Genomic DNA, 11,015 nt, shown 5'->3' on the forward strand with positions numbered 1-11,015 from the left:
ATACACAAATAAAAAGCCATAAAACATCATGCAGTCACCAACTGAGAAACCAATAAACATCACATTTGATCAATTACCAAAATCATCAATACATATCAAACATGTTAGTCAGTGTTTCTTTGAACATTTGTTGTTCAAAAGAAAAACAAATGAACGAAAAGGATTTGAAATTTAAAAACATTTTTAAACTGAAAAAAATGGAACTGAAAACTAATTTTAAACTTAACATCAAAAATGTTCAAAACTATTTTTGAGATTCTAGTTTTTGTCTGATTACAAAAAGATGTTTGAGTTTCATCCAGGTAATGAAGGTTGAAGGAGAAAAAGTTGGATGTTGGACTGGATGGATGTTGGACCGGTTGGATGTTGGACTGGATGGATGTTGGACCGGTTGGATGTTGGAAAGGTTGGATGTTGGACCGGTTGGATGTTGGACCGGTTGGATGTTGGACCGGTTGGATGTTGGACTGGGTGGATGTTGGACCTGATGGATGTTGGACCGGTTGGATGTTGGACTGGATGGATGTTGGACCGGTTGGACGTTGGACCGGTTGGATGTTGGACCGGTTGGATGTTGGACCGGTTGGATGTTGGACCGGTTGGATGTTGGACTGGGTGGATGTTGGACTGGGTGGATGTTGGACCGGATGGACGTTGGACCGGTTGGATGTTGGACTGGTTGGATGTTGGACCGGTTGGATGTTGGACTGGTTGGACGTTGGACCGGTTGGATGTTGGACCGGTTGGATGTTGGACCGGTTGGATGTTGGACTGGTTGGATGTTGGACCGGTTGGATGTTGGACCGGTTGGACGTTGGACCGGTTGGATGTTGGACCGGTTGGATGTTGGACCGGTTGGATGTTGGACTGGGTGGATGTTGGACTGGGTGGATGTTGGACTGGTTGGATGTTGGACCGGTTGGATGTTGGACCGGTTGGACGTTGGACCGGTTGGATGTTGGACCGGTTGGATGTTGGACCGGTTGGATGTTGGACTGGGTGGATGTTGGACTGGGTGGATGTTGGACCGGATGGACGTTGGACCGGTTGGATGTTGGACCTGAATTCACCTAAAAGCAAACAGATGATCAGAATCTGATTTGTGAGTTTAAGAAGTTCAGTTTTGGTTCTGTCCGCACCCCTGTGCAAGATCTGGACCGGTTCTGGAGAATCGGGACCCAGCTCTGGTTCTGGATGGAGGGGTGACGTCACAGGTGAACTTTGGATTCTTCCCAGGTGTAGAACCAACAGGAAGTGAGAGAAATGCTTTTGTCAGCCAGCTTATTAACTCGGACCGGTTCTGTTTTCGCTTCCAGAACCGCAGATGAAGTTATGGAAACCCGGTTCTGTCCGGAGGGCCCGGTTCCATCGAGTTTGTGCTCGGCTCCATATCTGCCGTCTGTTCTTTGAGCCAGACTTGGCGGGCCGAGCCGGCGGCGTGGAACCGGATCCGGCCGCAGTTCGGGCTGATCCGGGAACAAAGCAGGAGGTGAAACTCATCCACATTGTTTCTGACGCCGCTGCTGCAGATCAGAGCCTGATCCAGTTTCACGGAAACACCTGCAGGCAGAACCGAGCCGAGCGGGTTTAAACATCAGGTTCAGAACCGCAGCAGAACCTGCAGCAGGAACTCTGAGATGGTTCTCCTCGGACTGGGCCGGATGATTAAAGCGAGCTCAGAGGTCCGGACAGAACCCGACCCGGACGGGTTCTATCAGCTGTATGGCAGGCTGTTTCACATTAATCAGCTTCCTGCATTTACGCTCCAGATTTCTGGATTTAGTTTATGGCTGCAGATATTTTGGCCTGTCGCCGTAAATCAATTTATTGCTCGATTAATCAAACTCAACAGTTTAATAGGTTGTTGGTTTTCTCTTTCTACCAAAAACTGAATGATAAAAGTTTTAAATCTGGTGTTTTGGTTTTAATTAAACCTTTTCTGAAGGACAATTTTATTTGCAGAAACTTCGTAGATTATTTTATTTATTTATTTTGGGTATTTTAAATGTCTTCCTGTCTTAAATGTTCACTGGAATAATGTGTTCCTGCATTATGATGCCATGGAAATAGTCTCAAAAGCAACAATATAATCATTTATTGCAATAACGTCTGGGACAATTTATCATCCAGCCAAATGTGTTGCAGTGACTCTGGATCAGAACTTTCTGCTTCTGATGTGCAAATAGGAAACAAAATGTTGAAGTCTTCATGTGGACAACAGTTCAGGTGAGTTCAGTAAATCAAAGGTACATTTTTCTAGATGTGACACAAACTGGAAGGATTTAATAGGATCTTATTTTCTGACCAATCAGCAGCTGGGAAGCAGGTTGCCATGGGTTACCAGCATTCAGTCCTTCCTGTGGATTTTCCCTGCAGGAAAAGTTTCAGCGAACAGGTGGGGCAAACAGGGGGGGCAAACAGGGGGGGCAAACAGGTGGGGCAAACAGGTGGGGCAAACAGGGGGGGCAAACAGGTGGGGCAAACAGGGGGAAGCTCCAACTGTGTTACCGTGGCGACACAGAAAGGGTTTACTGTAGCGTTAGTTACTCTGATTATTAGTTACTCTGATTATTAGTTACTCTGATTATTACTCTGATCATTAGTTACTCTGATCATTAGTTACTCTGATTATTAGTTACTCTGATTATTAGTTACTGATTATTAGTTACTCTGATTATTAGTTACTCTGATTATTAGTTACTCTGATTATTAGTTACTCTGATTATTAGTTACTCTGATTATTAGTTACTCTGATTATTAGTTACTCTGATTATTAGTTACTCTGATTATTAGTTACTCTGATTATTAGTTACTCTGATCATTAGTTACTCTGATTATTAGTTACTCTGATCATTAGTTACTCTGATCATTAGTTTACTCTGATTATTAGTTACTCTGATTATTAGTTACTCTGATTATTAGTTACTCTGATCATTAGTTACTCTGATCATTAGTTACTCTGATCATTACTCTGATTATTAGTTACTCTGATTATTAGTTACTCTGATTATTAGTTACTCTGATTATTAGTTACTCTGATTATTAGTTACTCTGATCATTAGTTACTCTGATTATTAGTTACTCTGATTATTAGTTACTCTGATCATTAGTTACTCTGATTATTAGTTACTCTGATTATTAGTTACTCTGATTATTAGTTACTCTGATTTTAGTTACTCTGATTATTAGTTACTCTGATTATTAGTTACTCTGATTATTAGTTACTCTGATTATTAGTTACTCTGATTATTAGTTACTCTGATTATTAGTTACTCTGATTATTAGTTACTCTGATCATTAGTTACTCTGATTATTAGTTACTCTGATTATTAGTTACTCTGATTATTAGTTACTCTGATTATTAGTTACTCTGATTATTAGTTACTCTGATCATTAGTTACTCTGATTATTAGTTACTCTGATTATTAGTTACTCTGATTATTAGTTACTCTGATTATTAGTTACTCTGATTATTAGTTACTCTGATCATTAGTTACTCTGATTATTAGTTACTCTGATTATTAGTTACTCTGATTATTAGTTTACTCTGATTATTAGTTACTCTGATTATTAGTTACTCTGATTATTAGTTACTCTGATTATTAGTTACTCTGATCATTAGTTACTCTGATCATTAGTTACTCTGATTATTAGTTACTCTGATTATTAGTTACTCTGATTATTAGTTACTCTGATTATTAGTTACTCTGATCATTATTTACTCTGATTATTAGTTACTCTGATTATTAGTTACTCTTATCGTCCATCAACAGCTGATGTAGAAACTATGGGAGGATAAAGTTACAAACATGAACAGCATTAATTTGGGTCATAAGAGAAACGGAAAAAGGAAAAGAAGAGAAATCAAAAACATTTGGTTTGAAATGTTTAACTTGACAACTGAGTCTCAGTTTCAACTACATGTTTAATTAAATATTAAGTTTCCAAAGTATTTGCTCTGACTGCATCACTTTTAACTGAATGAATGAAATTGTGACAATGTGACTAAAGAAAGAACCTGGATTTTTTTCCTTTTGACAGAATAAATAACTCTAATTATTTCCGTTATTTTAAATTTCCAGTGGAGAAACTGATTGATTGCATTTAGAGAACAAACGTCTTATTATGATGCAACCAGAATATTCGGATCTGAATTTGAAGTCAATTCAAACTTTTCAACCTTTTGACTTACCCATTGTCTCCATGGAGACGCTACACAAGCTTTCCGTCACACCTGGCAACATTTCCTGACCTCTGACCTCTGTTTCCAGACTGGATCAGACATAAAAACTGTAACTGGAAGCAACGAGCTTCCATCAGCGCTCCGGAAATCCCAGTCATTCCTCGATGATTCCTGCTATCATTGAGGAGACGGAGCCTTCCTGTCAACGCTCCGTCTCTTCTCACCCCTGACCTCTGACCCTCACTCGGCCCTAATAACAGGAAGTGATGGACTGCCTGCTGTGAGAGGAGGAAGGCGGTTGAGTCACAGCGGCGTCGACCCGTTTCTAACTAACGACCCGCTCCGATCTGCAGAACTTTGCAGAATTTCAGCCCAGAAATGAAGGAATTCAAAACATCTGCTTCTGTTATGACTCAACTTTTAATGGTTAGCCTCCACCTGCAGCGCCCCCTGGTGGGAGTTCAACTTTGGCTCCACAAATTTTCCTAATCTACAAAAATGGGACAAAAGAAACAATTATTTTTCCAGACCTTCTTGAGTTTTCCTGTTGACATGGCAACAGTGATGTCATCAGTTGCGACCAGTCGGGTTTGGCGTTACAGAGGATGATTCTGATGATTCTGATGATTCTGATGATTCTGATGATTCTGATGATTCTGATGATTCTGGGCGTAAGATTTAAATGCCGCTGACTCAGTGAAGCAACCAGCTTCCTGTTGGGATTAAAGTATTTATTTCAACTTTCTGATTTATGATACATTTTCAACCTCAGATTAACAATAAGAGAGAAGATATTAATAATTTCAATATGTTAGCAGTTTAGTGGCTCCTTCATCACCATATTTACCTTCATAATTTATGGGAGTTGAGGGTTATTACTGCTCTAATCTGGGAGGTATAAATATGTTAAAACATCCTCCTGAGTTGTTTTTGTTATAATTATTATCATTATGTGTTCTCAGATTATATCATTCCAAATAGCTGATTAGTTTAATGGTTTATTTGTATTTGGGAAATTATTCAGTGAAAGCAAAACTCGCCCCAGACAAAACTGTTTGTCTCCACGTTTTCTGCTCTGATTGGATCATTTTTCTTGTTTATGGATCAGGAGAGCGGGATTACCAGAGCGCTGGTTCCATAACACCCCGGCGTCTCAGGCCCGTTTCCCACACACCAGGCCCAAACATGTGGAAGCGTTTAAAGACGGCAGCCTCCAATCACCGTGTCATCCGTCAACCCGGCACCGCCCTGAGAGGCCGTGAACCCGCGCCGACAGACCAGAGGTCAGCGGCGCCGAGGCCGAGCTCCAGGGCGGACCGCAGGCCCCCCGGACCGGGCCGGGCCGCACCGGGCCGGCTGGCCGGTTCAGACCAGACCGACCAGACCGGGCCGGCCGGCCGGACCCAACATGATCCAGGCAGGATGTGGGCTGATGCCAATCAGGTCCAACCTCTTTACCACCTGAGCCAAAACTGTCAACCTGAAAGTAACGGGTGTTTTAAAATCTGGCATTTAAAAATTGAGAAAAAAGCTAAATATTTAATTTTTATCTGCACAACACAATATTTTAATAACATTAAGAAGTCTAACTTCCAGCTGCACTGCAAAAATACAAAATCTCACCAAGTATTTTTGTCTAGTTTCTAGTGCAAATATAACTAACTTATAAATATTGTTTCACCGAGAAATAAAAGCTTGTTTTAAGGATAATTAATTCATCTTGATGAAAAAGTTCTTGTTCTACTGCCAGATTATTTCACTTATTTCAAGACATTTTCCATGTTACAAGTAAATTAATGGAGCAAGTCCTTTTTCATCAATATTAAGGAATTATTCACTTAAAACAAGCTCCTATATCTTGCTGAAATGTTATCCTTAAGTAATTTTTGTCTTATTTCAAGTTGCTGAGATACTAGAAACTACTTGTTCAGAGTTTGTGATTTTGCAGCTTTCTGGGTTATCTTAGTTAATTTCTTATGAATATAAGTCAACTCATCAAACAGAACAGCTGCTGAAGCTAACTCTGACTCTGCTGGCTCAGCTGCTCTTCATTTCTCCTCCGTCAGTCACACGTCGGCTCTTAGGCTCTGCGACAACAACACATTTTTCTGGGGTTAATATGGCCGACTCGTTGGTTCAGTTCTGCTCCTTTAACCTCAAACCTCTGCACAATCCGACCACATGTCAAAACAACGAGCTAATTATGTGAGCTAAGTAAACAGCTCTCTGATTGGCTGCCTGTAGAGCTCTCACGTCAACGCCACCGTTCAGGAGTCGGCGTGCGTTTTCTGCCGCTTGGGTCTCTTTGTGTCTTTTTAAGTCGGGTCTGGTGCCAGAACCCGACTCCTGTTTCCATCCGTCACATTAAAACAAGCTGCATTCCTGCAAACAAAGAAACAGAGGAAAGTCTGGAAACAATTCAGCCAATTAGAAATGAGAGCAGGAATGATGGGAATTCAGGGAAGTATTCTCAATATTTACCCCGAATTTACAGACATGCAGATAATTTAATCCATATTGTTTTCATTTGTGATTTATTCTGAAGCCATCTTGCTGTGTGGCCGTCGCCAGCTCATGGTTCTGCTTTCAGGAAGCTGGACGATGAAGGCTCAACGTTGGTCCATCCTCACCAGGATGAATCTCAACAGATTCATCGGGATTCACTCTGGGACTTTAACAACAGGATCAGAACCAGAACACGCTGACTGAATGTCTATTTAAGTTCTGCAGTTAAAAACTCATCCATTTAAGATGTCACAGTCCTAAACTGAATATTTAACTAAATGTTTAGTTTCCAAATTAAACATTCAGTGAGGAGCTCAATATTTAGCAAGCGAAATGTTTAGTTTGCTTACATTTAGTTATGAGCTAAATATTTAGTTCGCAAACTAAACATTTAGTTTGATAATCAAATATTTAATTTGAATCTGTATAAATTTCCATTTAATGTCTTTTAAGCAGCTAAATAATCCAAAAGGTTTTTTTTCCACTGGGTAACTTTACAAAGCATGATTTAAAATCTTCTAAACTTTCACTTGTTGACCAGTTAATTTGTTTTTATGAAATGCTCCGTTTCTTGGCTCAGGATGACTCGGCTTCCCGTTCCTTCGATGTTTCTTCATCCTGCTGGATTCATGCGGTCGACGATTGGAGTGAAACTGCTTTGTCTCCTTGTTTGTCGAGGGCATTCTGAACTCGAGTAAATATTTCAGAATGAGAGCCACAACTCTCGGGTCCATGTTGTTCCAGTCCAGAGACGTTTGATCAGGCAGAGGTCAATAGGTCACGAGTCTTACAGAAATGCAAACATCACCTGTAGAGGGCCTTTCAGCAAATGTATGACGATGTGTTCAAAGTTTCAAGCTGAATCGGTGAACCGGGTCATAAATCGCCTGGAAGCTGTGAAACGCCTGCGGTTGGTTGGCAACAGTTAACGAGACAAACATTTACAACCATTTTGATTTTCACATTTCATGAACTTTGACAACATATGCATGTCAAAGCTGGCTCTGAAAGCACTTTATTCAATTTGTCAGCTTATTTCATCAAAACCGAGAACAAAAATAGTGATAAATGAATCAAATTGATGTAGTACCATTAAAGATGGCAAACACAAACTTCCTATCAGAGTGAAGGGAAAGTTAGTTTTCTCTGCAAAGCATTTTGTGTAGTGAAAAACTTACATGTTTTTAGTTCACCCATAAATGTGACTCACAAGAAAATGACCTGGAGTCAAACAGCTGAACTTCATTTCAGTTCCTCACACTGATTAAGAAAGAAAAACATTTCAGATCTCAAACACTTTAAAACAGAAACCAAAACCAGGAACAAGTAGAAGGAGAGGCAGAAAGTGATTAATGGGTTGTGGTTCACCTGCAGCTAGAGAGCAAGCGTCCAGACAGACCTGAGTCTGTCGCTGCCATCAGAGCTGAACCACATCAACGGCACAGTCACATCAAAACTCACAGCGTTGCTGTGTGAAAGTACCACAGCTTTCACTTCGAGGAATTTCAGCCCTAGCTAAGCTCTGAGTACTTCCCCGTCCACTCATTATGATAAAACGAGGCCCACATGAAGCGGCCGGATGTTTCTGGGGAACCACAGCAGCATCTGTCTGGTTTCTCTGAGACTTTCCTGAGCGCCGCCAAAAATCCCACCAGCTTCACGCCTGGTTTTGTTTTCTGAGAGCTGCAGCGACATGAAAGTCCGAGGCAGAGAAAGTCCTGACGTTTTCTCATCAGTCAGGATGTTTGCTCCTCAGTGGACTTCAGGGGCGGAGTTCCCCTCTTCTCTTCTTCTTCTCTTTGGCTGCGCAGAGCAAACAGCTGCAGGAGGAAACCTGCTGCAGCAGCTCATCAGCTGCAGCAGCAGCTGTCAGATCTTCTGCAGGTGATTTCCTCCAGCTGCTGACAGGAAACTAACCGGCTGTGAGATGCTGCTCTGCACATTTTGCTTTCAGATCCACAGACTTAGTTACAGTAAATCACCTGCTGGTTCATGAACAGGCCTGATGGTTCTGCACGGTTTTCAAGGCTTTTGAGGTTTAACTTAAACTTGTTGAAAATCAATTAATCACATAATAAATTAAAATGATTTATGTTTTCTCTCTTCCTTCCACAAACTGGATGCTAAAACTTGTTGGTCTGATATTTTGGTCTCTTTTTTTTTTTGAATGACTGTTTTGTTCATAGAGATTTTATAATTATTTTTTATTTGTTGTTTCTGTTGTTTAGTTGATTTATTTTGGATATTTAAAATGTCTTCCAGTTCCTGCATTAAATGTTCATTAGAATTTGAAGTTTATTCATCTGTGAGAATGTTGTTCTTACTTTATGGTGTCATTATGTTAATCTTCTCAAAACAACAATATTATTATTATTTTCCTCAAAAACTTCTGGGACAATTTATCATCCGCTAAAGTTCGTCACTGTGACAGGTCTGACTAATCAGCAATGCTGAAACTAATTTTCACTGCATTCCTCCAAACTTCCTGCATCTCCAACAATTATGTGCAAATCTTGAAAAAAACACATTTTCATAATTTCAGTGTTTCCATTAAATAAGAAATAAAATTAAAATTACATGTCAATTAGCTTGTCCACATGATTAAAAATCATTATTAGATGAGATATTTTCATAATTCAGTGATCAGCATCTATCAGCCAATCAGAGGAGGCGTGGCGCGACAAGCCACGCCCACTTTCAAGCGACTACGTTTGCGCCATTTTGTAGAAACCAGACGGTGATTTTACTGATTGAAGAGTTTTGATTCAACGTTTCATGAACTGTGTGATTGTGGTGGAGCCAGATGCACTGAAGAAGATCACTTCCTGTGGTCTTCATGGTTTTCTCTTGGGATATTTGTTCCCAACCCTCAGCCTTTCTGCAGAGAGCTGCACCACAAGGTCTCAATCTGCAGGTCAGATAGACTAAAACATGAAAATATTATTTTTTTTTAATTAAAGGAAACTGAAAGATTTCCACTTCTGGGTTATTCATTGGTGCATCAAACATGGAAAACGATAGTTATGATGATAGAGCAGCTGTAAAAACACAATAAACCGGGATTCCCATCATCATAAAGAAGGAATTCCTCTGATGTTAAACTTTCCATTATTTTTCCATCTGGATTACTCTCAGCAAATTACAAAATAAACCATAATTCCCCTCAAAGGCAAAACTTTCATCAGATTCTGAAAACACAAACAAGCTCATTTTTGCTCCCTGACAAATTTTAAAAAATGGAACAAATGTGGGTGGAGCAAATGCATTGTGGGCGTGGCCAATCTGGGATGAGTGGGTGTGGTCAAGTCAAGGGAAAGAGTCGTTGCCACCTTAGGAACTTTCCTGCTACATTTAGTGACTTTTCAGACTTTCTTTTCCAAAATATAAAAAATTAAAAAATATATGTCAAAAAGACTGAAATCTAAGTAACATATTTAGACAGTTTGCTTTCATAAACAGTGGAGGTTGGCAGCTAGCTGTGCTAACAGGGCGGTGGCAGTGAGACAGTGGTGAGGTGTGTGGAAGAGTTCTAGGATCGACCAATGAGGGCAAACCAAAGTCCCCATGGAACTACATTTCCCAGAAGACACCACAATGAGGCAGAGACAACGAGATAGCAGAGCTTTAATATGGAAAAGGGAAGAGGAGGTTCATGAATGTCTGAGGATTTGCAGAGATGCTGGGGTTGAGATGGTGGCTGTTGATCCTGTGGAGCGCCCCCTAGAGACAGCAGTCAGAAGAAGAAGCAGATTTAAAACCAAACCAGAAGTTTTGATCAGAGACCAAAGAAAACTCCCAGGCCTCCTTCAGGTTCAGGGCTTTGTTTCACTCAGAACAGCGCTACCTTTTGACACTTGCCTATTTTTTTCACCTTAAGATGGAGATGTCATTTCCATTTGACCCAATTGGACAGCAGCTGAATTCATTTTTGTTTTGCGAGATCTGAACATTTTCATTTGGTTCTTGAGTTTCTGCCTGGAAAGTTTTTCCTCTGGGACAAAATCAGTCTCCTAGAGACAATGACAGAGACTGAGAAATTTCTGTTAGATAAACATGAAAACAGTCCTCCACCTTTTGTTTACTTCTTCTTCCTCTTCTTCTTCACGGTTCTCTGAGGATGGAGCAGGTTTGGCGACTTACTGTAAGTTCTTTCACTGTTTGCTGATTCTGTTGCTGATCCCTGAGGGAAAACAGGCACACCCTGCCGAAGCATTCTGGGCCATTCTCAAAGAAAAGTTAACTCTGTAACCCTGCAGAGCAAACAGAGCAGCTCCAGCAGGAAGACCCTGAGCAGGTGCTGCCTCCTGGTGGCCATTTTCAGTGGTGC

Source organism: Poeciliopsis prolifica, unplaced genomic scaffold (genome assembly GCF_027474105.1).
Source record: "Poeciliopsis prolifica strain line A6 unplaced genomic scaffold, Auburn_PproV2 SCAFFOLD030, whole genome shotgun sequence".
Lineage (NCBI taxonomy): Eukaryota > Metazoa > Chordata > Actinopteri > Cyprinodontiformes > Poeciliidae > Poeciliopsis > Poeciliopsis prolifica.